This window comes from Lutzomyia longipalpis, chromosome 3 (genome assembly GCF_024334085.1).
Source record: "Lutzomyia longipalpis isolate SR_M1_2022 chromosome 3, ASM2433408v1".
NCBI lineage: Eukaryota > Metazoa > Arthropoda > Insecta > Diptera > Psychodidae > Lutzomyia > Lutzomyia longipalpis.
In genome coordinates, this window is record NC_074709.1 from 7,595,153 (window position 1) to 7,620,814 (window position 25,662).

The 25,662-nt window shown below is 31.4% G+C and overlaps 1 protein-coding gene across 1 annotated transcript in view; it reads right to left on the bottom strand.

The window, feature by feature from the left end:
* Nucleotides 1–25,662, bottom strand: part of LOC129791784 (uncharacterized) — a 61,004-nt gene that overhangs the window by 29,907 nt on the left and 5,435 nt on the right. The window lies entirely within an intron of this gene.

Genomic DNA, 25,662 nt, shown 5'->3' on the forward strand with positions numbered 1-25,662 from the left:
GATTATGAAAATGGCCAATTATATTGGCGCTCAAAGTGTGAACAGCACCACTCTCATGCACGTCTCACCGCGTGCAATGCATTCCGCATAAAAGTAAATATTAAAACATTCATAGAAATTCTTTTTGTATTTACATTACGGATTTATATTTATGCATTTTACACACATTTTTGTTGTTTTTTTTTCTCACTTATTTTTGCATTTGCGCCTTAATTGTATGTCCTGTGCTAAAACCAAATGATGTTGAAGAATATATTTAAGAATCACTTTGTTACTCCGCGCGCGCAGACTCTCAGAGAATGCTTTTAGTGTTGCATTTTATGTTGAGGCGATGCGATGTTAGAGGTGTGTGCCTATATTTACAATTTCAGCAAATTATGCAGGCTAAACGGTGAGAAGTATGCATATATAAATCGCCAACGACATGCTTTGTCAAAGTGGGAACTCTCATATCTTTTAGGAGTGACTAGAAAAATCTTTATGAATTTAGTTCATAAAATGTAGGTATGTTACCTGTTGTATAATCCTTTTAAACTGTCACGGTAACATGATCACAGAACAATTTGAGAGAAAAATCGTAGCGAAGGTGTACGAGAAAGTGTTTGTTCGTCAGCCACATGAATGTGTATCATGTGGCTTTTTGAAATATCTACTTTGTAATTGAATCAGTTGGTTCAAAAATGGCATTGTAGGTACTTTAATTTCACTGATAACTAATAAATTTTTCTATTATGTTCTTTATGGGAGAAGTCAAATGAAAAATAAAAACGAACGTCTTGGGACTTTCAGCGATGTTTCGGTTTATTTAAATTTCAAGTCAGACTAAATTTTATCTAGATATACTCTCTACTGAGACGAATACTTTTGATTATTTGTTGTAAAAATATATTTTCAAGATTTCAAAATAATTTTTTTACCCTTCGCAAGACCCTTGATAAAAGTATGAAGAGAAAAAGAAAATAATTATTTTTGTTCTTTTACGATAATTTTTTAAAATCTAACTATCTATTATAATTACGGAGAGAAGAGGAATATAAATTATTCTAAATGTCTCTCATTTCCCTGCTCATTGCAAAAACATCGCGTTTTCCGACCGCTTTTCCAAGGAATATTCATCACATAAATGTCTAAAATCGTTAAAATTGTTCTTCAAAAGTTTTCCATTTTGGATATTGATAAGTTTTAAGAATTTATTTATTGGAAAATTCAGTCTTTGAACTTTAGACTAAAGCATTTAAAAAAAAAGAATTCCTTTCGATTTATGGACAGCATTACAATAAACCTACCTATATAACAAAATATTCAAGTTATATTAGCTGTGATTATTCATTATCTTCACTAATAACCTCCGTTTTCTTTTACAGCTCATAATATAAATACACAAAATAACATTTACTGCAAAAAGATCCATCTGCATGATTCCTATAAAATTGACAATATTAGAAAATTTCCCATCGTATAAAAGAGAGAAAATTTCGTAAAAGGGTAAGTTTATAGATGTTGTGTGAAAACATCTATAATACAATATGCATTATTTATCACGGTCTACAAAATTTTGGTTGCAATACTCACCAGAAAACTTCCCATATAAGCATTATATGCCGTCTTCTTTTAATGTCTGTGAAATTATGCTAAAATGTTTGCTATTAAATGCAAAAGATAACCCCAAAATTGAAGTTTTTTCATGGGAAGAATTTAAAATTCTTATTCTGATTCTAATTAATCAAATGTCTATATTTGATTATATTTTATTAGCCCAGAGAAAGGGCCATTTAGCTAAAGAATACTTAATCACGTTTAAAGCTAAGATATAATTAATCTTTCCAAATTATAGCGGTAAGTGGCAGAAAATTCGAAACAACATGGATACATACTTTATTTACGTCAAGAATGCACTTTAGCCCCACCCAGATGGGAAATGGAAGAGTATGATCGCTTTGTTTCGGCATTAGTCAGTTCTATCAGGCAAACACAGAAAATTCACAAAATAATTAAAAAAAATACAACGGTGACATCATTTGTTTGAATTTTTTGGGAAAATCTTTACAAGCTTTCTCCTGCGAATCTTTAGGGAAAATGGGAAAACTAATTGACAATTTCTTGTTCGTTTTTTTTTAATTCTCTGCAAGCTTATACGCGACCTGATTGTTTCCACGAATGAAAAGATTTTCCATACAAAAACGTGTGAACTCCTTTATGCAATCAACCCAGATTTTTCCATTTTGCTTTAAAAAAAATCCTTGTTGACTTCTTGCACTTAAAATGATTTTTAATTAAATATTTTAATAAAAATCAAATAGATTCGAGTTAAGAAAAGGTTTTAGAACATTTTACGCGTTTTAAGAATTTTTATAGAAAATTGGCTTTTCTGGACAATTTTAGAGTAAAAAATTCAATAAAAAATCCTGAATATATCTGGGTTAAAGAAAATAGAAGAATAATAAATTATTTTCTAGAATTTGCAGAATTTTTAAAAATATAATCCCCCTACGTATAAATCTGTATGATCACAGAATTCATACGTTCGGCGATTCCTAAAGAAATCGAAAGAAATGAAATATTGTAGAAAGAAAGAAAATTTATAAGAAATGTTAATAAAAATTCCAACCACTGAGGAAGACGCACAGAAGCGTCGAAAGCTTTGGCCCTAAAATTGAAAGGATGCATTTGGGTTGACCTACCATCTCTTGGCTCATGCAATCGGAAGGATTTATCCCATACCAACAAATATTGCAGAATTTTCATTTACCTCAATCAAAAAAAAATCAAGCTCAAAAACCGAGAAAATTGTATCCAAATCCAAAGACACAAAAATTAACCTACTGATTTGCCCCTTGCTGAAGGAAAAAAAATAAAGAAAACAATATTGCAAAAGAAGTCTATCCCAAATATAGTCTAAAAATCAATTACAAAAGTCTCTTTTAGTGTTCTGATTTAAAAAGAAAATAAGTTGAGTGACACGTTTGAAGTGTAAGAGGAGATGAAAAGAGTAGTGAAAGCGATACATTAATAAATTCTATTGCCTTTTGTAGAAATTACAGTATAGAAATGAATGAATCAAGAAAAGTCAGAGAAAACATTCGAGAGAGGCCTTCATATATACGCGCCATCAAAAGTGAAATAATTCTGCTGGTCGCGCGGGGCTTTTTATAAAGTCGAATGCATATATGACGCACGATGTGGAGCCCCATTGCACATTTTATATGTTGCTGTCGAGATATTAATTTTAATTGAATGGTGGTAATTTGAAAAGGTTAATTAACAGAAAAGTGCATGTCATCGACAGTGGGTTTCTGGATTCATTTGTCAATCACATTGATTGTATGTATTTTCGAATAAAAGTGAAAATACCTAATGCAATATTGGTTGGTAAAAAGGAAAGAATTGCACATAATACTTTATTCCTACATATTCTTCTTTCTTTATAGTTTACCTTCTACCATTTCTCACAGTATACATAATATAGTGAAAATATAATAAAATGCTACACACCTATCATCTTCCTATATGTGTGATGATATTTTCACAATCTAGCATGGCATATATATGCCTACCTCAGCAGTAGCTTCCACCAGATAAATCTAATAGCCTATAGATTTAGCATTAAAATAATTACGGCATCTGCGGCGGCAGTACATCATTATAGAGGCATAAATGGCAAAAGTAATTTGCATTAAACGTGAGTGGTCAAAGTTCGAACTGATTATGTGCAACGAATCGCATCAGTTTTTTGTTGTAGCAATGTCTCCGCCACACACCCCGTGAGTGGACGTCTCATCGCGCGAGCAGACAATGTGAAACATCCGACTGACTTAATTGACCGTATTGCACACAGAAAGGAAAGAAATATTGGGGAAAATTTTGAATAATAGCCGAGACTATTGAATATATCGACATTTCCGGCAAAGAATTAATCTTCCATACATATCACACGATGTTATGTATAATACAGAATTTTGTTATTTATTGAATGTCATTTGAGGGCTTGGCGCATTTTCTCCACACAATTCCTCCTGTTCTATTTTGCTCCTACTGCTGCTGCAAAAAAAGCAGCTCAATGTTAAATGTAAATGAGTCTCTAAATAAAAAAAAAAACATATAAATACATTAAATTTATCATGCATCATAAAAGAACTAATCGACAGTGAAAATGAACTGTAAGTTTTCAAATGATTCTGCTAATTGAATTTCAAACAAAAATTACATATATACCACAAAAAATTGAAAAATTCGCAACAGAAAGTGTTTTGATTTAATCTGCATTTTTTTCGCGAGTGCCCGTTCAAGGAAATGAGCATGTTTTGTAGAATTTCATTAATAAATTGTCTCTTTTTCATTCATTGTATACTTGCATTGCAAAGCTGGGTAGTTGGACAACAGTACAATGATTATGATTACTACTCATATGGGGGTAATTCTTTTGCAAAAAAATGCATTTTTAGTGAAAAAGAAAAAAGAAAATAAAAAATGTTTTTTTTTTGGTCAAGGAGGTGGAGGCGGTGGACCAGTTGGTGGAAATTATGGTGATCCGGGAACAAATCAAGGTCAAAGTCAGGAGCAAACTGTTGTGATTAAACCACCCCCATCTAATGTCAAAAATACCCATATTGTTGTACATGACGATTACGGTATGCAATAAAATATGGATAAAATGTTTTACAATTTATGTTTTTCATTAGAGCAAAGCAAATAATTTTATCTTGAACTTGACGAATTCTTTTTTGATTAACGAATATTTCGAGAGATTTCATTTCAAACCAATTTGGTTAAAATCAGACAAGTGGTTTTCAAGTTAAGAAAATAAACAACTTCGTCTTTGGGCCATCATATTGGATATTAGATTATGTTAAAAAATCCTAAATTCAACCTGGAAAAGAATTATTCACGTTTTAGTCCTAAAGAGGCTCAGATTAAAGAGGAAAAGCTTATAAAGAATTACCTAAAATTTAAGCTTAAAAAGTGTTTAATGTGTTTAACAATTCAAATCTGAAAAGTAGGTACTTGATTCAAATTTTAAAAAATTCCTAATTTAATTCGGGTTTTAGCAACCGATAATTCTGATTTATCTGAATTAAATATTCGGATTATTCGCCAAAACATCAAAATATTCGACAAATAAGCACCTCTAGGTATCATCTAATCAACGTCAATATCAAAACCAAAAAGTGAAGCCTAACAAAATGAAAATCATGCATAAAATTAGAATTTTTTTCGTCCCATTTTTCCACACACTCTGTTAAAATTACTAATAGTTTGATTAATTTTACTGTGTCATTAAAATTTTATTCAGAATATTTTTTCCAGGAGAAAAAATTTAGTTCTCAAAGGGATTTACAGGTAAACAGAGCACAAAAAAAGGAACAAAAATAAATTTTCATTTCCATGATGTGTATTAGAATATCCCTATATTTTTATGTAGTGATTATTTACATACATATTTTATCAGCTACATACGATGATGAATATTATGAATATTATTATGGTACGTACATACCTGTAAAATACCTCTATTTAATCGGAAAAATTTGAGAAAACTTTACATTGCAGATGAGGACAATAATAAATTTAAACTTGGAAAATATAATTTTGAAATAATTGACAACAGACTGGGGGCAGAAGGGGGAGAATTGTTGCAGCCGATTGAGGAAGCTGGCGAATTAACCAATGATCCCCAAACCATTAATAATATAAAAATTTATTTACAAGATAAATTACCAGAAAGTTTCAGTGAAGGAAGTCCTTAGAATAAAATAAATAAGTAAATCGAAATTAAATAAAAAAAAACACATAGCGAGCAAACTTTGCAAAGTTCTGGGAAGTTTTTTTATTTCGGCGTATTTAAGATAAATTAATTCCAAGCTCCAAATTTTTTTCCTAAATTCTTTCCAAATCTTCAGACCTTATTATTATTACTAGGTCACCTAGGTCTGCTGGAAGACATCCTGCACAAAAAATCACTTATTTCTAAACGATTCTGTTAATATGGATTCATCAAAAGCCAACACGGAGACACACTAACAACGATATTTTACCCAAAAAAGAAATTTTTTCATCTGTGTGGCATCATAATTCAAACAATTTTAGGCGAGGCGTTTTCATTTCATCAGGTTAACCCAAAAATAGGTGAATTCATAAAATATTTCTCTCTCCACATTAAAGTGAGAGCTCTAACCGTCTTATGTGTTGTGTATAATATGCTGCACATAATAATAAGCAAACTAGTAAATCAATGAACGATTTACCTTTCGTTGCATATCCATTGAGTAATTTACTCGGCTCTATAGGAATGGAAAGACAATAATCGGCAATAATCATAAGCGATTATATACAGGAAAACACCATGCAAAATGAATTGATCAAGTGATCCTAAAAAAGAAGAATGCAAATCAACACAATATACTGCAAATTCACCAAATCACTTAACTATTTACGACTTGATTGTTTAGAGATGCTCGCGGGTTTATTGTTTGACACGATCCCATTTTGCACTATGCAAGGCATATGTTATACGGTATTATGCATTTGCGCATGTACATGTATATTTATTTATTCTATCAGTTCATTCCACCACAATTTGATTTGGAACTCTGAATTATAAAAGATAGTTTTCATCATCTTGTTTATTTCCTCATTTATTGGGGAAGAGGACGTATTGTATAGTTATAAATTTTATACATAGCAATGGGTTTTTTATTGTGAAGAAAAAAAAAAGAAAACCTTAGAGGGAATTTGTAATTTGAACTTCTGGCCTATTGAGCATGGCTAAAGCGCATGAGACAAACGGACAAATTTAGAATGCACAGAAAGAAACTTTGAGTAGGTAGGTACTTTATTGTTGGAAAAGCGTTGAACGGTATCTCCAAAAAGCCTTCATGTAGTTATGTACAATATACCTACATAATACCGTGGAAAGATTTTTGTTCCTCCGCAAGATTAAAACAAAAAAAAAGCAAACCCTGCGATGATTTTACCAAATTTTTCGATTACATGTCCATATAGTAATAAGCATATAATTGTGTAAAGTAAGTTTGTGTATATACACAGATGCCATGGATGTTAAGTAAAGTGTACAAGGTGCTTACATAGTGAAAGTTATAATGAGAAGATCAATTTTTTCATTACGTACACAATTCTTTGTAAAATCTTAGTCCAATAAAACATTGAAACACCATGTTATTCTTTATCGAGCAGTAATCTACTACAATACAATTTATAAAGTTAAAGATATGTTACTTTCGATATGCAACTTAACTTTCCTTATATTCATATTATATATTTTACAGTGATGGTTCACCCAATACAGCTGACTCATAGAGAAGAGCTCCATCGGAAGTTATTTCTTCGTTAAGTTAAATTGATGATTTGATAAAAGACTTTTATTTAAAATTAATTTGAAAAATATTTCTCTTAAATCTCTTATCCCTGATGAAGGGAATCCTAAACCAATCATTATTTTTATTAAGCTTCAAAATTAAAACTTTGCTAAAAAGGTTTAGAAAAAAAATTAAACTTTAAGATTAATTTCCTATGAAAATTCTTTAAGTGAAAACGAATTATAAATTTTATAAATAAACTACGGCCTCTTCTACGAGACTTCAGTGTGATCATTTTTGCATTACAATACACACACATATTACCTAACTTGAAGCCTCATTAGCAAGCACACCCTCGCAATGATATCTCCGAGGCACACAAGAGACCGACTTTAAAATTGAGATTTCACATGAGAGGAGAGACGAACCCTAATATTTCGATATTGCCCATAAAATAAATCATTTTTTCACCTGAATAGAAGGCGCACGTATATTGTATTGTTCTGGAAAATGTGCAAAATGGATTGTATGTTGGAGATGAAAGCATGTAAGGTGACATAGTAATCTACTTAAATTTATACAATATAATGAATATTAATAAACATATTGGACATATAATATATTGAAATAAAATATATGTAATGTACATATAACACACGCTATATATGTAGCATTTTCACATACATATAGGAAGATTACATGAAAATCGTGTCGCTGAATGTCTCTATTCGACTGATCACCTTTTTAACTAGCGGCAATTTCCTTTAAAGACATCACACTGTGCGATCGCGATCAGTTAATAGTGTAAATTCATATAACAACATTGAATATTAAAGTGAAATTGCTTCACGCTGTTTTGGCATTCATGAATCAAATCATCATCGTCTCTTTACTTTATTATGACCATTAATCGCCACCGCTACGATGATCGATTTGGTATGTTTTATAAACAAACAACGTTGTATGTGAAGGACGAAGAAAGACCATTTTCGCAATGAATCGCACGTTAATATATAAATAATAACAAAAAAAAAACACGCGAGCCAGCAGGTTTTCCCATTGAGACACAATTTTGAACATGAGATGTTGACCAGTTGCAGCTATTTTGACATATGTGTTTTAAAGCATAAAAAGACATAATCTTGCAGATTTCAATGACAACCAGTCTCACTATATTTTCTCACCGGAACTACCCATCTGACACGTTTTCAAACACTAATATAAGCGAAAACACCCAATGGGTAGTCCGCAATGGGTGATCGCGTGCGATTTTATGTAAAACATGCAAAACCTAATTAGCACAAGAGATGCGATTAATCATAAATTTTTCTATTGGAGTGACATGAGAAATTCAAATTTTCACCCAACGCAAATATATAAAAATAATATTCTCTCACATTTCATCACTGCATAGTTATTTTATAGTGCGTATCCATGCGAAATTAAATCCAGTTTTAGCGGAATTTAACGACCACTATGGGTGATTTATGTTGGGAAAATTTATCGCAATGGCCATCAAAGAAGACAAGCGCATGACAGACATTTTTCGCATCCAAGTGACGATTCAATTTAATTAACTACATGCCGCAGCTTATTATGCTCTCTAACTGCAAGAATAAAAAAAGAATTTTTAAATATTTATTGAAGGAATAATAATTCTATATTTGTTGGGATTTTTTTTTAAAATATTTTTTAAATATGTACATAGTTCTTTCAAAAATAAAAAAAATAGAGGAAGGACCAGGCCCAGCAGAAGACAGCCGTGAAAAGCCTTAAATATAATGATGATAAGCCTTAATGTTTTAACCCTTTGAGCCCTTCGATAAAAGATCAGTTACGTTAACACCTTGAAAGCACAAAAAGGAATGAAAATACAAAATCTCCAATATTTCCAGCAAGGGAAGAGCGAGAGAGGGTACATATTTTGTTGTCTAAACACTCCCTAAAAGAACCTGAAGTTTAGGCTTTCTTAGACATTCAAAATAAAATTATTAAATTTGCCAAAAAAATTTAAATTGTTGCTGGATTTTCCTAGAAAAATAATTCCGATTTTTCAAGATTCCTTATATTGATCTTTTGCTTCTAAAAATCCAACCAACTAGAAACGTTAAAATGTTAAGAATTTTCTTCCTGGTTCAATAGTGCTCGTATTAAGTATTTCTCGATATATATTTAATGCCAAAAACCAAGGAAAATTTGAAATTTTCTCAAAGAATAATTTTAAAATTGTCTAGATAAATCAATTCTTAACAGAAATTCTCAAAATTTCGTACAAGAAATTCTCAAAATCTTTCTTTACCCCGATTCATTTGATTGTAATGAAAATAAAAAATAATATATTTTTAGCACTGAAATGCAAAAGAAAATTTTCCGATTGTCATCCCAAAAATGGAAAAATTTAGCCAAACCAATTAGATTAATTAACAGTCCTTTCGGTAAAATGAAAATCATATTTTTCGTTGCTTTGGGAAAGTCAGAAAAATTTGAAAAGTCCCAATATTGATTCAAAGTGAAAATTGAAAAATACATATTACGATGACTATTGCACCGTATTATGTACGTAGTATACGACATAATGGTTCTTTTAACATAAATTGTGCATACATATGTACAATATATAGGATATCGAAGCAAAAGTAAAAGAAAAGAAATTTTCCAAAAAAAAATCTTCTCAAAAATTTTGTAGTGAATAAATCAATGCTATATTGTACCTTCATGTAGGACTTATGATGATTGCAAATAGGTTGAGCCCTGTTTGAGCCGAACTTCAATGTAAGCATGTTTAATTCATTAAAACAATATTAGTTGGAACATTATATTGTGTAACTTCTCTCTAGCACAGTACATTTTATGATAGTTGAAGGAAAAGTGAATGTAAATATTTAGCTGATTATTATTCATTATATTCGGCATGGCTAAAAAGAATATTATTTGTCTCCCTTTGACGGCGAAAACAATAATTCTTCTGCTTTCACACACAGAGAGGTGTAATACCATTGCCGGGGATAGGATTTCAAAAAGAAAAACGATTTCATTTATCCACCGCATGGAATGGCGTGTCAGAAAATATTTAAATTGCCCACCTTCTCATACCCGCCAATTCGATAATTGATCATTGATTTTGCGGATTTTGCACACTCCGCGGCTATTGGAATTCTCCTGCCTCTGCGGCGAACTCTTTTATAGAAAACTTTCTTCCACAAATTCCCATATGGTGGAGGCTCGATACTTTTTTTTCTGTTGTTTCCTACATGCGTCTGTTAAATGCTATATGCAATTTAATTGCAGCAAAATGCGGTGTCAGAGTAAATTTGTCACTTGCAATTGATCAGAAGATCTGGCGATCTTTCGCCTCAGCATCAGGAAAATTTATAATATACATATAAAATCTCTATAGAAAGTGACAAGGTTGTTCGGGGGGATTGTTGGTGAGGTTCTCTTTGCACAAGTGAGTGTGTGATCAATTGCACAAGGTGAAAAAAAAGGAGCTACCACTCGTATTTCAATCTCATCACGCGCGCAAAGCAAAATCGCACTCGACATACCCCAAAAGTGGAACTTGAATGAAATCGGCTCTCTTTCTTTTGTTATATATATGTACATTTTCAATGTGGCTGTTTTTTTGTTATGGAGAAGCCTAAAAAAAAGTCTCAATTCTTGAAGACTTTCTTCTTCATCTGTATGTTGGCCTTTTGTACAAAACTAAGCTCTTTTTGTCCCACCATCTGTCCCGTCACCTCGTTCCAAGCTCAATTTTGCTTTCATTGCCCGCGCGCATCTCTTTTTGGGAACTGCCTACCTTTTTCTTTGATCTCCGGTAGCCCGTGGCCAAAAGAGTGAGTGTGACTGCAATTTCACCTCCAACGAGACTCACATAATCATCCCAGAAGAATATGTGTAATTCGCATGACATGCTGACCTTGAATACGATCTTTTTATCCATCCAAAAAATTCCCCCATCCTCCTTCCCGCCAAAATGGATTGCGGGCTTTTTGCGAAATACTTTAGAAGCGAGACTTTCAGGTGCATTAGTATGAAAAATTATGCATGCCTCGGAGATAACTTATTGATTTATCACAAAATTATTCATTTCTCTCTCTCCACCCAAAGAGATGTTATGTACATACATAGCATACCATACCGGTGAAAATTGAAAGGAATGCTCTTCGTGAGATATCACAATATATCGATCACCTTCCAGCACAGAAAACTCTCTTTTTGCCAAATGATGAACGAGACACAAATTATTTTTAACAATATAATAAAGAAAAGCTTCTCATTGTTAGTAAAAGGCTTTCAATTTTTTTTAAACTGGCATTTTTGGGTTTTGTGTGTCAACCAATTTAAGAAGAAAAGACATTTTTTTGGCAATTAGGTGTATATTAAGGGGACTAAAATAGTAGTCCTTTATCCTTTAGAAACAAGGAGGGAGTTTATATGAACAAAATTAAGATAAATAATTGGAATACATGGTTTTCAATCTCAAAACAGCACAGATTGAGGAACAAAACTTAAAAAAAATATTAAAGCCTAAAAAGACTAAATTCAAACCGAAAAGTAGTAAATTTATGCTAAAGAGTAGTAAATTAAACGTAAAAAAGACTAAATTCAAACCAAAAAGTCCTAAATACGTTTTTGGATTTTTTTCGGTTTTGAGCTGATAGGTTTTAGCAAAAAAATGTTCAAGTGAAGTCAAATATTTAGATCTTCGGAAATATTCTGATGAATCGCTAAAAAAACCAAAATATACGCCGGATAAACACCCCTTGTTTAGAAATTCCTAATTTTTTTTTATTAAATATGATGAATCATTTAAATTTATTGTAAATCAATTTTTAAAATTGATTAAAGAAATTTTTAATACTTTTACACGATACGCCAAAAGTTTCCTGGTGAACCAAATTGGTGATTTTTTAATGCAATTTTTCAAGTAGCTATATTTCCGGTTATGGTAAACCTATTTTTGAAAATATAAACGCTTTGGAAAGGTAAATATCTCACCTTTGCAAAACCGTTATCCAAAAACGGTAAAATCGTTATCCCTTAACAGCCTTTTTTGAAAACTTCGGTGCAAAAACGTTTTTCAAAATTACAAAAATTTTTAATTTGACCGCTAGTATATCGGTACTAAATGGCCTATTTTGACAATTAGACCATCGTAGGAAAGATAAATTTAATTCATTTTCCAAGTCTAGAAAATTTTTGAAAATCGGGTCACCCTAGCCGGAGATATAGTCACTTGAAATTTACCTTAAAATTACACCAAAACGGTCTCCGAAACGTCGCATAATATTAAAAAAAAAAAAAAAAAAAAAAAAAAGAAAAGAATCTTTAAAGGTCAAATTTAGTATCTTACTCCCCCAATATCGAAAGTGACTGAACCTTTATTAGCTTACTTTCTTCAAAAAAAAATTCTCCATCGCAAAAGAATTTTTCAAAAATGTCTGCTTTAAAAGAAATAAAAATCTTTAAAAATTCTCAATAAAATTCGCAAACTTCCTCCGTATAGCATTCCTCGTCGCATGGAAGTTCGATTAAATTGCAAATTGAATTAAAATTTTTCTCTCACCTATACAATACGAAAAAAAAGATGTCAGAGGTGCGATAGTGGAAAAGGAAAATGAGACTGTGAATGCATTTACTTGGTATACGGTACGGTGAAAAGAAAGGAAAATAAGGAAATTATTTACATGCTTAGCGAGAATATGCAATAAAACATTTATTTGTTTTGTTTTGCATAAATATAACATTATAAAAATTTCAATGCACGATCCAGTATTGTCTTTAATCTGTCTCTTGTATAGTTAGTGTTTGACTAAGAAGAGAGAAAAGACATGTTTAAATTTGAACTATGGTTAAAACTATATATGTGCATTTTATGTATATTATACTAAAACAATTACAATGTACCTTACTGAAATGTTTTGTTAAACAAAAGAAAGTTTATTTTCATTTATTCTATGTATTACCTAGAAAATATGTATGTAGGTAAGCATGAAAGTGTACTAAGGGTCTTAAAAGCGAATTCTTTATCTATTACTCGAGAGTTTCTTTTTTTTTTCTAGAATTCTAATTGAAATTTCTTGAGAAAATTGAAGTTGGTCAAAAAAAAGCCAACGTTTCTGTACTAAAACTTCGAGGGTAGGGCAGCGGAAACTTTAATAATCTTAATGATTTCTTGAGCCAGGAAAGAAAAAACTTTATCGGATGGGCCCGAAAATAATGTAATTATAACCCATGGCCATATATAGATAAAACCTACAGTATGTATTCTTTGCCTTTCGAGCTATATACATAAGACACGCTGCATTCACTTCATAGAGCCGAGAGGAGAGACCAATAAAAACTGATATGAGAAGGGACAAGTGGAAAATGACTCTTGCTTTCTTTTCCAAGAGATGCGCACGCTTTGATCCAGGTCTTGTATCTCAAATTATTCATCTCGTCCGGAGGAGAGAGAACGTGTTTAGTGATAGACGCTCAAGCTACAATTAATAATGTTAAAATAACTAATAATATTTTACATTGGAGGAAGTTTGTATTTGTTTAGAGGCACAAACCCGGAAATTTGAAATAAATTATATACAGATGTAGACGAGCAAAAACCGTTTGCAAATAATACACATATTTGTATAAATCTTAAAATGTTATCAATTGTCTAATTGTTTCCTCACGATAAACTCATTTGCCAATGAAATTGCTTACAATTCGATGTACAAATTCCACGTACACTATCTCTCCATAACAATGTTACCACAACCAATTGCTCCATCTCACTCTCCTTCTTTTGCAAATATTTACCTTTTCTTTATTTAACCTAAAATGAGGTAAATGAGCGTGCAACTGGATTATTTTACTAAATATGTATACACATCATGCATAAAAATATATACATACATAGTGGAGTGAATCTTATACCTATGAGAGGAGAAAATGTGTCACGTTTGAATTGTTGGAAAGAGGAGCAGTGTGAGATAAAATAAAGCCTTTAATTAATATTTGCTCATATTGTTACTTTTACTTTCACGGAAAATACTTTAGGACCGGTTAAGGGGATATTTTTGTTTATTATTCTTCATTTTTTTATTCTTTGTTCATTTTTTTTAATAAAATCTTTGAGGAATTTTTTTCTAAATATAAATTGATTTTGAATTAACATTGTAAACCATTCCTAAAAGAAGATTATATCTTAAGCTCAAAATAAATCTGTGAACTCTTCAAAAGATTACCGGTGTTCGTCAGAGGAAATTCCCGTTCACCCAAGGAAAAGCAGCAATTAAAGCCAAAGCTTTCGACCATAATAGCGGGTCTTCTTCAGTGGCTGAAAGGACACTTTTATTCAAACATTTAACATAGGTTTTTTACATAAACAATAACTCTTTAAACACTCCTCCTTTATTGTTGTCCAAGAAATTGTTAAAAATCATGTAAATTTATGTAAAAAACCTATGTTAAATGTTTGAATAAAAGTGTCCTTTCAGCCACTGAAGAAGACCCGCTATTAGGGTCGAAAGCTTTGACTTTAATTGCTGCTTTTCCTTGGGTGATCGGGAATTTTCTCTGGCGAACACCAGAAGCCTTGAAAATAAAACCTCAACGTCACAAAAGAAAGGAAAATAAAAAAAGTCCTTAAAATTCTTGGAAAAAAAATCTCTCAAGATTATTTCCCCTTTACTCTCACTTCATCTCACTCTCTGCGACTCTATGCGAATCCCCCCATATCAATATATAACGTGCAAATTTGCTTATTTTTGTCACGCCAAGAAACATTGAGATTTGTAGCTTTAATAAACTTCTCTCTGGGAGCTTTCTGTGTTGGAGTTTGCTTAACGTATAAGGAGTTCAATGCTGATTAAAATTTTCCTTTACATATTTTATCCATTTTAATGTCCAATTCAATCAACTTTCTTTCAAAATGCGATTGGCATCAGTTTTGTATTTGAACGCACTCTCATGGACTTTAATTCAACTTACACACGCTGCAAACTCGCAAAAGGCACCTCTCTGTTCGATTTCCTTTTTGCATCCAAATCAACTACAATGTTCGGTGTAAAGAGATGCGAAGAGGAAAAGAGCAGAGAGAAAAAAAATTGTAAATATATCACATTGTTTCACCGCCCCCTGATCGTCTCCCCTTTAGGCGGGAGAAAAAACGTGAAATGGTGCGAAAAAACGACAGGTCGTTGAAACGCAAGGAAATATATTGGAAATTTATGCTAAAACGATGCGAATCGGAGAAACTCCTTTGCCTTTTTATTAGTTTTGCAATTTTAGGGTACAGATGGAAGCAGGAATGAGGAAATTTGTTAGAGAATGATGAGGATTTAGGTATAAAAATCCTTTCATTTGCTAATTTCTTCCTCTTTGAATATAGTTAGTCCTTTACACAAAAACCGCAATTGAAGTTAGAATAAAATCTCAATTAAACATCAAAAGCTCTTCTTCAAGAGAAAAGTCGACAAGACTTACAAGAGTAGGTATATAATAAGTTTTTCAATGTAATTTAATTTACAGAAACTTAATCACTTATTATGACATATTTATGTATATGAGTTTTGGTGATTAATCTTTTTTTTTTTGTGGAAGGTAATTTTGAGATATTTTTCATCAGTTTCATTAATGACATAATTTTAATAAATTAACTTTCAGTCTTTCCGTCTCATTACCCATTGGGTATATAATACAAGTTAACCCTTTCAGGACCATTATGATACATATTGTAAGAAAAGAGCAGAAGGAAAGTTTGAAATATTTACTGAAAATTTTTAGAATGCCTGATATCTTCAAAAATTCTTTGTTCTGTTAAAAAATCATTAATGTTGGATTGAGTCTGAGTAGTGACGACAAATTTTTATAAAAATCTCCCGTTTTTATGTAATCTCTCAATAATTCTTAAACTAAATTTTTAGCTAAAATTCTCTTTTTTTTTTAGCTAATTGTGAGTTTTTAGTTGAGTTTTATGGCACATTTAGGGAAAATTTTAAAATCAACCTCGCGGCCATTATAGGGTTAATACATGTACTTTAGTTACTCATAATCTCTTGCATACGATCTTTAATTTACTTGTATATCAGACTGTCAATTTCTTCTCAATTTTATACTGCCATCAATAAACTCGAATTTCCCTGATCTGCGTAAACCAGAAACACAAATTTCGAATTTTGCGCGCTTTCCAAAAGTTATGAATTAATGATTTAAATCGATTTTAATTCATACAGGTCGGGTAATCATATAATCCACCCTTTTGCATCCTTTTTGGCATTTTTCTGATCTTATTAATTTGTACAAAAAAAAAATTTAAAAAAATTCCCTGCAGAAATCTTTCTGAAATTTGCAACCACCCAGATTCCACAGAAATGTCTGCCAGAAAAACATAATAATGCATTTAATATGTGGTCACAATGTATTATGATTTATCAGTGACAGTTTCCACGTGTTATTTATAAAGTTTAGGTCGTTTAAGTTGAAATTATTCAGATGAACGCCCCTCCGCGGAGTCTCTCTCCGAGATGGTTTATTGTTTTCAAAAAATTTTATGTGATTCTCTTGGAAAAGTTCAAAACATCGTATGTGGTTGGTGGGCACATAAAAGCGCCGTCTTGAAATTTATTATTTCCTGACAACCCAAAAAAAGAAGCCAAATTCTCATGATGCTTGTGGCTTGGCAGAGAATCAGTCCACCTTATTGGCCGCCATTTACCAAGGTAATTAGGTTTACTTCCCAGTGCCATCAATTTATTGAATGACCGGGAGGTTGATGATACGGTACACGCAATTATACGTATGCACGATGTGCCATGCTTCATTCATGAAGTTTCATTTTTTTTTTCGTTTCAAGACTGAGGTGAAAAGCAGATATAAACCCGTGAAATGCGCAAAAGATACCCAGAAATAATCGAAGATTTTTTTCATATTTTTAATCACCTCTATATGCGACGATGTACCTGTAGTACCAGACACAATTATTTACCTGCTATATGGAAAACATGTTATGCTCACATAAATTATGAATATTTTTGGATTTAATCATTTAACACTGAATTTTTATTGAATTGACATCGAATCTTTAGCATAAATGTCAATTTACTTTTAAGAGGTTTCATATTAATTTCTTTCGGAATAAATACAAAAAAAAAAGTTTTTCCAATAACTATCTTCATACCACTGTGAGCTATATATAAAGCTCTATATGAGAGCAATGTGGATAAGAAATTAATTTTAACATGCTTCTCTACATGATGCTGCTTGTGCGATAGAATGAACAGCAAGAAAATAATTACTTTCTAATGGGGTGTTGCAGAAGGGTTTAAGAGAGAAGAAATTTTTTTTATTATTTCACTCCTTGTACTACCAACCACACATAGTATAAATGTGCAATGTATATAGGTATACGTAGTATGTGTTAAAAATTGCATTAACCTCAAGTTAAACATCGTGTACAAGATTGATAATAAATTACATAATTCATGCTATGTATACTTTTGCCACGGGATAGTTCTAAAAGGGAATAAATTTTTTCATTGAAGATCGCGTCGATCGCACCATCAAGTGTTTATTTTATCATCTTCGAAGGTCAATGATCTTCCACCATCTTGCGCCTATGTCTATTGCATTGCATTTATTTATTGTCCAATTAAAGACGTTAAATAGAGAAGTCCAAGGTATCTTGGACACCCCAGCATAACGGGCATAAACAGATGAATTGTTTGTATTTCGCAATTCCAAGATTTCCTTTTCTAAGAAGTATGTATGTATAATATATAAAAGAAATATTGCAAAGTGGATAAACAAAGAAATCAAAGAGCTTAAAGTCAAACAAAAATATGCAAATCTGTTTTTTTATGGAGTCAGCAATATTTTACAATATGTTCCAATTTTTTTTTAATTAATTAAGTTAGATAATAAATTTAAGAGAATACTGAGGATGCTGAGCATGCAAAAGAAAGAAATTTCCCTTCCTTGTTAGGTATTTATTTATTTCCAAAAAAAATCGTAATTTTTCCACGTAAGTACGTAACGTGGAGCGTAAAGAAAGTAAAGAAAATCAAAATTTCTTTTTCTTTTTTTTTTTGAAGTTTTTCCTCTAGAAATTCCTAACAACTTCTCTAAAGTTTTATAAAAGAAAATTATAAAAGCATTATAGTTCATAGAGACACAATTCTAACTATGTATACTCTGACAGATACTCACAGCTATATAACGAAGCATAAGCTAAATTACCCACCCGGTTTTGCTTTGTAATTTTGAACTGTACACACAACCCAACTAATTGGACGGCTTTTGTAGTAAAACATTTTAAAATTATTCTCTGATGGCGTAGAAAGTCCGATGACAAAAAAAAGTTTGTGGTGAAACGTGATCGGAATATATTTTATTTTGTATTAAATTTCCTTGAAGATCATGAGATCGGTCATTGGACGCGCCAACCACCGCCGCCGATGACATCGGTGGAATGCAAATATTAGGGATGCGTCATGCAGCATTTCAACAAGGAGGAATTTATATTTACAACATCTTTATGACGTGCAAGAGAATTCACCGTGAAGGGAATATTTATGTCTCAAATGGCAAATTCTTTTTCACGAATGAATGGGAATTCTTGGAGATTTCTTTGGGAGAATTCTTCAGGCCGGTCAAGATGAAGAAGAAGAAAAGTTAAACGGTTTCAAAATGTCCCAGCAAGTCATATTTATTTCACAATCAAGTCTCTTTTTTTCATATCGTCCTCATGTAATATCCTAATTTGGCATTTTCTAACGTGAATAGTAGCATAAACCTATGTTTACTTATGCAGTAATATATCTATGATATATGTGAGGTACATAATATACCTCAATTTATATACAAGTTGAAAGAACATGAGTCAGCACAAGTCAAACAAGAGTTCTTTTATGCATTTTATTGAAGAATTTACAAGACATAAAGAACATTAAACTTTGGTCTGGTTTTATGAAATAACAAAAGTGCCAAGAACGTGAGGAAAAGAGAAATAATGCATACATATACAAGTTGAGTTGTAATCTTTCAATTGATCACCGTATTCAGCATTTATTCCCATTTCAGGCCTGCATTGTTCTATCACGTCATATCTATTTTATGTAAAGCGACTATATGGAAATATACTTGTATATTTATGTATCACTCCCACAATTTCCATTCCTCCTAAGATCGTCAATTTGCTTCAATTATGAGAATATTTGTTTATCATATATGATGACTATGCTGATGTTTGTATAGGTAGATATATACAGTATAGCATTACACACTGCAGTCAAAACTTAGGAAGAAAGCCCAAATCGTCCAAATTTTTGCCTTCTTGCTCTCTCATTTCATTTGAATTCATATCACAAGATGCAAATATTGATGAAAGTTTTAAAGTTTTCTAATCAACAAATTGTTTAGCGGGAGATTTTCAAAAATTTTGGGTTGTTTTTCTTATTTTTGAAGCTAGAACCATGCAAATTGAAAAAAATATTCTCAAGACAATTCTAAGAAAAATTGTCTCAGATTTTTTAAAATTCTATTTCTTAAATAATTTAAATAAATAAATTTTTGAACTCAATTTTTTAATTGAAAAAATAGTCTTATCGGGATAAAATTCATTGCAGTTCATTGTAAAGATTCAAACCTTTTCATATTATGATTACACGAATAGAACCAGAGTTAGAACGAATTAAAAAATCATTAAATATATAGAAAAAAATTTGATCTAAGTTTTAGCTTCAAATATAAGAAAAATAACTTCAAAAAAATTCTTAAAATTCCCCGCTTGTTTTTGAAGAATATGCAAATCATGATCATTTAAATTATTCCTTACTTTTGACTTCCCTGCTTTGGCGTTATTATGCCAAAATCTATCTCTTATTGCCCTTTCTCTGGCATGCATAAGTTGTTGTCTGAATTATGTTCATTTGTTTTCGTGGAACCCATGAGAGGAAAACTACCTACAAAGCAATTCTCACTGCAAATTCTTAATGTATCCTATATGTACGATCAACAATGGACTCTTTCTTTCAAATTAATTCTCTATGAGAGACAAAATTAATCTACTGAGATCGTAAGAATATTTCAAAGATTTCAAAACTAGATCAGATAACGTTCTTATGTATTCTGTTAAAACATTCGTTCAAATGTGGTTAAATGATAAATTCAAAAATTTTCAATTATGTGAGGTCAATTCTGTTAAAAAAAAATTATTTTCTGACAGATGATATCTCTATAAGGATATGCTGTTGCAAAAATTAGTCCGGAATATCCTCAAAAAGCTCTGTGAAAGTAATTTTTCTATCAACATTTTATAAGATTTTCATAGAATACATAAATCTTATAACTGACAAATTAAAAAAAGGAAAGAAAAGATTTTTAACAGAATTGATCCCAATGCTTCAACAATCCTTAAAAGATTTCATGAGAAGTATTTTTTTTTTAGTTTTAAGAAAGGAAAAGTAAAGATTTCTTGTCCAGAATTGTCCCATATTTTATTTTTATCGATTTTTCATGTTTTTCATTCAATTTTCAGTGAATTTCTTGCTTGTTTACATTCAGCTGAAGAAAGTAAATTTATCAATGATACTAAAAGTAATCTAATTAATCTTTTAAATCTTAATCTCTCATTTATTAAGTAGTATTATTAACTGACCACTTATGGAAGCTGCCATTCATATAAATTCCCAAGTAAAACTCAACAATATTAATGATGGAAAGCGTACCAGAAAAAAGAATATATAGCGGACCTAAGAGTTTTAAATGCATTTTAAATGGTTTTTGGGGTCTACAAGTTAAAGATTAATACATCACCACAGATATTGTAATGAATATGCGTATGGTGATTGTACAATAAAGAAAAGAAAATAAGAGTGAAATGAAAATTCAACATGGGGAAGATTCGCCATCCAAAAATACCTCCAACGAATGTTTTCACATTGAGAAGAAAGGAGCCAAATATAGAAATGACGATCCGGATAACTTTAAAATCACTTTCTTCTATTTCATTTTTTTTTCTTCTACAAAAGTTCACACACCATCTTTTTCCCTATAAGAGCCCATATGATTTGTCTACGCCACGGGATTTTTTTTCACATACAAGCTCTGACTGTAAGAAGGTGCTTTATAAATCTCTCTTGAGAGATTGTGAATTGATAAATCAAAGCGAGAAGCCCCAATCAATCGACGCAGGTGATCATTTTGCTCTCGGTGATCAGATATGAATTTCAAAATGAAATTAAATCATGTGATTTGGCAGTATCGCTAATTGTTGATTCTTTTCAAAAGTGCTTTTGGGCTTGCCCCAAACCGTATTAGTAACCCAATTTACATGATGGTAATTTCTAACGCCTAGTGTAGAGGGAAAAAAAACTCTTGAATCACCCAACATGTGTTTATTTTTATCGCAGCGAGTAAAACACAAGTGAAAATATGTGTACACGAATTTGGAAAAGTGAAAACCCCAGAGGAGATTTTTTTCTCTTCTTCTCACCACTAAATCAACTTCCACACATGAAGATGTGCTTTCAAATTTGTCAGTATAGGTGCACTTTAGGTAACGATTTTTATTTAGTGGAAAAAAAGCGTTAGCAAAAGAGCAATTTGCGGTGTAAGCTTACCAAGAGATTTGAATGTAAACCATTTTTTAGATGGAGGAGAATGTATAAAGATATTTTTCGTTTACATAAAATGCTTAGCAGGTTGCAGTGGGAGTAGATTATATGAGCTTCATACGCAGTGTCGCACAACATGTAAAACTTCCTAGAGATTTGAGATTTAAGTCTCGATGATTTCCAAGAGATTCAATTTGAAATTTTCCATTCAGAATTAAGATAATTTGAGGAAGTTTGTAAGATAAAATAGCATTGTGTTCTGAAAGTATAGTAAGATAAAGACATGTAGCGCCATCTAAATTCTAAGATGCAAATTAATCGAAGAGATGTTTAATAGCCTAGATCTTTAATCTTTTTTGAGCTGTGATTCTTTTTTTTAATCTTTAGACAGTTTATTTAAAAAAAATTGATTAAGATATAAGAAAATATTTTTATTTGAAAAACTTTTTATTTTTCAAGAGAATAATAAAATATTTGACTCAGATGGCACTTTGAGAAATATTGAATAAAGGAAGAATAAAGTTCTTTGGAATGCTTACAAATTGATAAAAAGACGTAATGAAAATTCTTCTGAGAAGCAATCAGGATGGGACCAAGAAAAACGCAACATTTCTGCAATCAGCGACATTTCGAATAATTTAAAATCATCTTCAAGCTCTTGCTGAATATAAATTGTTTGATCTATCGATATTTGCTTAATACTTGCGTGTTTCTTTCCTATAGGTATACTTCCCGATCTTTTTCCCACGAATTTTCATCACACATCTACTACAGTCGATATTATTCATCGAAAAGAAAACATTTTTAATTTAATAAAATTGATAAAAAATATTTTTTAGAGCTCTCAGTTCAATCAACACCTTCAACAAAAAGATTTACAAAAATTCGTTAAAAGTTCAAAAAATTTATATTTTTAAAAGAAATTAGAAAAACTAAATCTTATCAAATTCTTGAAGGAATAAAATTAAATTTTTATGTGGAGAAAACTTACCAATTAATTATTTTCATAAGCTGAAACCTATTTGGCATTGATGATGATGGCTTCACTAAATTAGGTTTTTTTTTCAAACTTATTCCCAAATGCAATTGAGTTAAATAAATTATTCAATGACAGCACTTTTGGGAGGAAAACTAAATAAAAATTTATTAAAATAAATAGTTATTGCATGAGTGGCACTTTAGACTTGATTGTTTTTACTTATTTCACAATATGATGGTCAATGAGACTAAACGATTGATGAATACATATATTTCTGCATATAGTACAACTATATATAAAGAAACAGTCATGTAAATCCAATATACATAATTGGCACTTCCCTAAAACACTCTCCTCAAATTTTCACACAATTTATTCTCGAGGCACAATTTGTGGAGTAAAGAGAAGTTAGAATAATCACTCTTGAATCTTTAGAAATTGTTCTCTTTAGAATTCTTTTCACATTTAATTAATGCAGAAGACACTGAACTCTTTTTTCTTTGCCAACAATTAATAGTTCAACAGCACAAAATATCTTCCATTTAGAAACTCTTATTATTCATAACTTTAGAATTGAGTCTTCACAATTTTTTGCACTTAAATGTTTACATATTTATGAGTAAAAATCAACAGAGAGAGAGAGGAGTAAAGGGCAAGCATGTATATAGGGGTAAAAACGTCACTCAGGCCTGACGAATATGTGCATATATAGTAGAACTATATATCTGTATTGGCATATATAGCAAAGAATTTAATATAAGTTTTAGAGATTGAGTAGAAATGGCACTGACAGGTTAAACTCGTTAAAGTAATTATTGTCCTCATCCATTAATGTTTATCGATTCAATACACAATTTGTACATGCAGTGTTAACCGGGTTTATGCGACATCACAGGGTCCGTATGCTCACGAGTTCAGCAAGAGACTGCTGGCAGCGAAATAATCCAACATGCATAGTGCTGGAAGTGAACTGTTGGTGGAGACTGCATGAGCAACGGAACCATACCAACTGACACACACAAAATACCGCGGTGAGCGAGAGAGACCATCGGACCATCCCAGGCTCTTTGAGATAAATTTTATATATATACCAACATATATATAAAGTACACTCGTGGAAATTTCTCTATGATCACATTTTGTAATAAAAGGCACAGATGAATAAAGATTGAAATAGATCACGAATTTGTATGGAAAATTAAGGATACTAAATGATTTTTAGAGACGTTGATTGAGCCGTTTTAAAGTTTTTTAAATGACTATCTTTCTATGAAATTTTGAAGGTTTGTTTCCACTTCATCAGGTCCAATAAATATTGATGGAAATGATGGATCATAGATGCATCAATTATTGATCAATTTATTGCTGTTTTCATAAAACACTGAAATAAATTGAATCAATTACTCTTCAATAATTCTTGAAATAAATAAAGAATTCCAGCTAATAAACTTCAAAATTAGAACAAATTTTTCTGATATTTTTGTTTTCTTTTTCATAGCTAGCGAATTATTAGTAAATCCAATAAAGACAACTTGTTAAAAGTTAATCATTTATTGAGCTCAATATTAAGTCAATGTTTTCCGCATAGATGATTTGACTTGACTCACTTAGATTTGACTTGAAATTGATCAATTCTTGGTCAATAATTGCCCAATTTCTATTAACTAGAATATTTCAATGAATTCTTAATTAATTTAAAAATGCTTTTCCTAATAATTTGAATTACCATAACTATCCTTTAAAAAAACTAAAGATAGAGAACCCCTGTTTACCTATTTGAGCCAAATTTGACTATGCAAAATCGTTCTGTTTAAAATGAGACTCAATAATTGAACAAATATCACTCAATTTTGCGTATTATGAGAATATTAAATTTAAATATATTAAAGCTTAAAATTTTTCAGAAATTTTACTTCATCGTATGCAAGGAGGTATATGGAGGCAGCATCCCTTGGGACTGTTGTAAGGAGAAGCGTCCGAGAGGTTTGACATTAAGATTTTGTTTACATTTATGCGCGCCAAATGGATTTTTAAAAAGAAGAAGAATTCGTAAATTTTACTTTTCTCCACTTCAACACAAAATTATGCTGGAAAAGTGAAAATTTCCCGAATTTATCACTTTAATTGGTATTGGGATCTTAGATAATGAAGTAATCTTACCTTTTGTGGACATTTTCCGCAGATTTGAGCATTTTCTTGCCCAAAATATGATGAAAATTTCCCACTTGATGACTTTTCTCCTCTTCATTGGCAATAATTTGCACAAAATTTCCACGAAAATTCCACTTACACTCACAAAAAAAAAATTTCACACACAATACAAGATCCCCTTTTGCCTTTTTTGGAAATTCCATGGCAATTGGGGCATTTTCCTGGCCAGGAAAAATCATTTTCCCTTTACCGGCCTCTTCGGTTTTCCTGCGTCGGTAATTTTTGCACACGATTTTCACACACAATAAAACGACTTCTAACATGCACCGTACCACCAAACTACGGGGAATTTATCACTCTTTTGATTGCAAAAACTTCCACTCAAAAAAATAATCTGACTCCTTGAGATATTTGCAAAAAACTGCACTTTCACCAAATTTTAGAATATTTTGACACTCGCCGCCATCATGTCCAACGAAGGAGAGAGCAGAGCGTATGCTAAAAAGTATACTCGCACCGTTCTCACTTATTGCTGCGTGCGCCGGTGAGTGAGACTCACACATGCGCGCATGCCATGTATGTATTTGCTCCTTCCTCCTGCAAGCGTGGTGTGTAAAGATTT